Source organism: Condylura cristata, unplaced genomic scaffold (assembly GCF_000260355.1).
Source record: "Condylura cristata isolate star-nosed mole 26May11 unplaced genomic scaffold, ConCri1.0 scaffold00007, whole genome shotgun sequence".
Classification (NCBI taxonomy): domain Eukaryota; kingdom Metazoa; phylum Chordata; class Mammalia; order Eulipotyphla; family Talpidae; genus Condylura; species Condylura cristata.
This window is the reverse complement of record NW_004567108.1, coordinates 33,449,133-33,455,180: the sequence shown is the minus strand read 5'-3', so window position 1 is coordinate 33,455,180 and position 6,048 is coordinate 33,449,133.

Genomic DNA, 6,048 nt, shown 5'->3' with positions numbered 1-6,048 from the left:
CATCACTCTTGAGATAACTGTGTTCCAAGATCCTTCTCTCAATAACAATTCCCTGTCCTAAGCCCATTTCTTCAGATGTCTTCTCCAAGCTAAGTTATAAGAAGTAGGTTCAAACACATAAATTAACCACAACAGGGTGGTCCCCAGAGACTGGTTCCAGGTTCCCTGCCTCACCCTGAGGAAGGGTGGAACAGGTTGGGAAGAAGCAGGATAGGGAGAAGTGGGACGGGGAGAAGCTGGAGAGGAAGGCAGGAAGGAGACCTGCCAGAGGCACGTGGAACAGACATGGGAAGAACACAGGGCTGCAACATAACCGAAGGCCTCACCAGAATGCTGACTGTCCACACAAACTTCTTAACACACTGCCCTAGCTAGGAGTCGGAAGCAACCATTTTTCAATGAGTACAGCAAAAGTAAACATCATTGCCATTTTGTGGTCAAGAAAAGTGCGTCAAGTGACCTTCCATCAACCAGGGGGAAGTTGAAATAGCCCAAGCTGTGTCCCCAACCAGCTGTCCGTCCATCCCTCAGCTTGTAGGCATGGCTCCCCTACTTCTAACTAGGGAAAGGGGAGCCCCTACTCTTGACAGTGTTCTGGCTCTTGCCTCTGATGTAGTTATGCTTTTACTGATACAATTGTTAGCAGACATTTTATCATGAAAATGGAGTTGACTCTGTAAAATAGCATGGAGGCTTCTCAAAGTAGTAAAGCTACATCTACCATAAGCTTCAGTATTTCCACTCTTAGGTATCTAACTGAAGAATGAAAAATTGCTAATTTGAAGGGATGTGTCAGCAGTACTCTTTAAAATTGTCACAGTATGCGCTTAGCCAGGTGAGTATAAGTAGTTTTTTCCCAAGCTTTCCAATAAAAGAGGTAGGTACAGGCATTGCTGTGAGATTCCAAATATCCACATAGAGAGTAACCAGACTCTGAATAAAAGCAGAACTCTAGCCCATAACCCCTAGCAACCTGCTCAGGAAGTCAAACAAATCCTTGTAGCAATCAATCCCAAATGGCCATAACTATTTTTATTTCTTTATGCATACAAGAGCTGGGGTATAGGTCAGAGGTTGGGGGCTTTTATGCAGGACCTAGATGACTCAATGTAAGCTTCGGAAGGTTACCGTGCTGGTAAGGAATGAGCTATCTGGATGGCAGGAACCCCAGATGAGCAATTGTTGCTGTCACTATGGGATTGCTAAAGTGAACTAAGACAGGCCCTTGGAGTGCAGCAGAACAAACTGAGTGAAGAGATGTCATCACATAGGTCAAGGAAAGGCCCAGCAGATGATGGAATGGTGAAAGGAAGAGATATTAAGTCATTACTTGAAATAATGGAAGATAGAGAGATGGATTCTATCACTATTTACTCAGCAGAATCACAAGACTGAATATTGGGGTTTCCTATAACCTGAAGTGTATTCACTTCTGAGACTCTATTTTCTGAGCTAGAAGGTGCTTATGAGTCACCTGTCATTATGGTCTTGTGGATTTTCTTGTGTCTATGGGACAAAGTTTAAGAGAAGTACATTTTAGGGTCATCATTACCATGATTCAGTTAAATACATCAAGAAAACAAAATGGTGGTGGTGGTGGTGGGGAGATCTAAAAATCTGGTTTTGTCTTGACTACCAAGAAGAATCTAGACAAAAGCAACTAATGAGGTAGAAGTCCCATTTGTAATATAAAGAGATAGTTCACTAAACAGATTGGTATTACCATTAAAATCAGAAGTAAATGAAGAGCTAATTAAGCACAGAAGTTTTGCTGCAAGATCCAAACTATACTAAATATGAAGTTTCCTGCCAAGAAGAAATATAATCTTCCCTAGTGGCAGAAGTCAGAATTTCATGACATCAGCCAGATAACCACCAAAGAATGTATCCTGTAATACAAGCTGTCTCTAAGCCATCATGAAACTATGCTCTCCCCACCCAACTAATCGACATTACTGATTTCTTAACAGACACGTTCCATTTCAGCCATACTTTTTAAGTTGACAGGTTGAACAGAGATATACCTAAAACATTAGCTGTTGAACACACATGTTCCCCCTTCGTTACTGTGCAATCTTTCTGAAAGTTTTATGTCTTGGCTTTGTGAACTGTGTGGCTCCCCCTGCTGGTAGGGCTATCTGTCTCCAAGCTGTTGAGCTGTTTTGTTTTGATCAAGGTAATAACACAAGAGCTATGTGCCCCTCTAAGGGGAGGTCTAAACTTGACCATGTGGTTCTGTCATGTCTCTTTGCCACTTACATGTAACCAGTGAAAGGGATGAAAAAATCGTTTTTCTTCTAATCTTCTAAGTCCTTCATCAGAACCTCTATCCCAAAGGTGGTTAATAAGAGAAAAACAGAACAAATGAAGTTTATTAGCATGTTGTAGGGAAGGAAACATAATTATTACTCTACTCTTAAGTTCTAAACTGAGACTTAGATAATAAGACAAGATTAACAAGGGAAGAAAGAATATTAATATGTGTGTACTTCATGTATGCATGGGTGAGACCCAGAGGGAAAATGAGTTAACTCTAGAAAGTATCATAGAATTCAGACTTAGCTGTCATCTTTACAGGCAAAGACAGAGTGATCTAGACCTCTTTAGGGAAAGTAAATGATTTTTAGAAAAGATGAATGGACACTTAGAATATCTGGGAGGTAGGGCAGTTCAAATTTTTCCAAGTATGGTGTCAGCTTCTAGTCTCCTCTCCTGTGATGACTGCTTTCCCTGGTGGAGGAAAGTTATGACAATTGAGTTATTTTTGGAAGCTCTGTCTTCAGGCAGATAAGGGGTATTCAAGAAAACCTATCCCTGTGTTTTCTTTTTCACTTGAAGTGCCTAATGCATTTCAATAATTGCCTATTTCAAAATTGCATATTTCAGGGTAGCTTATTCTATCACACTTGATGGTCAATGTCCCAAATAGGGGATGTTGTACCAGTCTGGCTCCCAGAGTGGAGTGAACGTAGAGCAGAGCTACACAGAGTATATGACTGACACTTAAGTTGAAGGAGAGCAATCCTTAGTTGGCGGAAGCCACTGAGGTGTGTAGAAGTGCTTGTTACTGCAGCATAACCTAGCCTACACGGACTGATACACCCTAAGAGCTGAGAGTTTCCCTCACATCTAAAGAGAGCTTTTATGCATTAAAATAAAGTTTCAATTTTTATTCTATATATTTAGATTATATATTGTAAAACTTAATTTTAAGTCTTAAACTCTATATAATTTACAAACTGATACATTTTATATTAATATTTTATTAGCCAACTTTATTTTTGATTAATATACCACTGGCATATAAATTTGAAAAGGTACATTCAATATGCCAGATTTCTAAAATTCAGTTCTATAACCTTAATACATTTGGTTTTCTCAAGCCCTGCAAAAAACTAAAAAAGCATTCACATTCTAAAAACAAAATATTCCTAAACATTTAAAACACACTACATATTAAAAGTTTAACCTTATAATAAATTTTATTATTATAACCTAAACATTTCAGCATTGACTTTGACCTTAATTACCTGTAGCTTTGGATTATTTATTAATAAAAGTCTAATTCATTAGTCTCTTTACTCACTTTTTTCCCCTTAAAAGTCAGAAAAATATACATAAAATATGATTACAAAAGTTATTCCTATATAAAATTTATTACTAGATATAACTTAGCTTGTCAGCAAGAGGTCTATGAAAGATTTGTCTTCTGGCAATTACAAGGTATTTCAGACCCCCCTACTTCCTGCCCTAAAACATGCTGCTCTTCAGGAAGCTCTGTACCTTCTGTGGTCGTCTGCCTGGAATGTAGAGAAAATGGATCTGCAGAGCAGCCCCAGAGACCTCAAAGGAAAAGCCAGAAATTCACAGTAACGTTTGGCTTGACAGCCTTGAGATACTGAACTGAAACCCCCAGGTATTTAAGCCAACGAGGTCCCATCTGTTCCTCCAACACAGGCCCTTGCTGATATGATGGCCATACAAACACAGGAGACCAGAGAAGGCGGAGCACAGAAGAGGAAGAACTGCCTCTAAGGGGAAGATCTTAGAGCAGGGTGGTGTAGGAGGAGTTGGGGAGAGAGGCGAGATCTGGCACCCTCTGTAAAAACAACTGCATTTAGTAAGGATTCCAAGTTTACCTTTCTTCCTCATGTGTAAAACAAGGGTTCAAACAGTAACAGCCACAGTCTTGCTGCATGACTCAGGTCGGATATGCATCCTGTGCTCCATAAACATTAGATATAGTTATTTTAAAGCTGTGTGTCCAGAGTGAATCAGAAACACAGGCTGGAATATCACAGGAAATCCAAAAGTCCGTTCTTTCTTCCCCCTCCCCTCCCCTCCCTTCCTTTCACAACTGTGCTTCTGCACACCAGCTTTAAGTCTTTATCTTTCCACAAATCAGCTTTCTCCCTGTGGCCATGATGCCTAAACAGTCACAAACACACATTTTAAGCTTCCCAACACCTCCATTCAGTCTTCCATTGCACTTCCAGTCCACATCCCAATGCCAGAGAAACTACTTGTCCTACCTGGAAGGAGACGTCCACCCTGTAACAGAAGAGCTGCACGCAGAAAGAACATTAACTCCTGCTATGAGCGTAACAGTTCCAAAATATGGAGCGGGAGAAGCAGGGAGGGGTGCAAGAAACACAAGAAAACAGATGAACAACACGTCCATTTTCTCTGAGTGCAAGAACCCCTACATGTGTTCTACAAGATCCTCATCTTGACCAAATTTCAGTTGTGCATCTGAGTTTTCTTCTGGATGAGGCATCTATTTTGGTTTTCCATAGCCATCCTGTCTCTGTTGGGCCTGCCCAACCCAGACTTAGTGCACAAGCCTCCTCTCTCTGATCAAGTTCTTCATTCCCCGCCTGTGGCGTGTAAGTCAGAGTCCCTTAGCAAGGGTCTCCAGTTAGGCCAGTTTAGCCAGACTCTCCCTACCTTTACTGTCTCCTTTTGTAATTTTCCATCCATTGGCACCTCCTCCCCTTCTTGGTTATAAATTCCTGCTTGTCCTCGTTGCATTTGGAGTTGAACAACTAAAAGATAAACTTAAGCACATTAAAATTCTTAAGTTTATTTGAACAAATATCAACTCAATTTGGGGTGCAGTTTATGATCAGATAGAAAAGAGCTTCAAGAAGCTCCTTTCACAGTTAAGATTTTTATATACAGAAGGCAGCAGGGAAAAGGCTATCACCTTAGAAGACAAGGTAGACTGATTACTTTTCTTTGGGGGCTGGCAGAGACTAACTAGCAGATTACCTAGTACTGTTCAGGCAATTGATGGTTGACTGGTTTAAGCTTCCATTTCAGTCAGAAACTATAATTAAGCCTCAGTTTGGTAACATGAGGCTTAGTACAAGCAACTCCATTTTGGGTTTGCTGTCATTTTAACAAGCCTGACTACTGTGCCCTGTTGCAATGCCTCACCACAAAAGCCTTAACGAAGTCTTCCTTACTGATTTAACAAGTATCAGAATTTCTTCTTTAACAGTTCAAATATAGAACGGGTTTCATCTCACCTACTGAATCCCAGTAAGTCAAAGAAATATGTTTTTAAGAGAACTGAACTGAAAAGAACCACCAGTTTGCACTGAAAGGTACAGAAATAGTCCAAACTGAAGTCACTAGGTTCCCAATAATTTAGGGATAGGAAATAGGCTAAGTAAACTATATAGCTACACAACAGGCCTGTTCTTATGGAAAGGTGGGGATGAGTTATAAGGTGCAACTGTTGGTGATACTTTCTTGGGACACTTTTCTTGAAGGTAGCTCTGTGGGTAGATACCTGATAATTAAAAAGACAAGTCACTTGGCTCCCACAATTCTAAATACAAAGTGAACAGGGATAGGATAACTATAATAGATAGTCTCTTTCAAAATGTGGGGATGAGTGAAGTCTGAATAAGCTTTGTAGCTTATAGTCCCAAAAGCTTTCCATTGGTTAAGTAAAAGAATACAACATATTCAACAATATGGAGATCACCAATGACAATGAAAAGCAGTTTCTGAAGAATCGTGTGTGTGTCTGTGTGTATG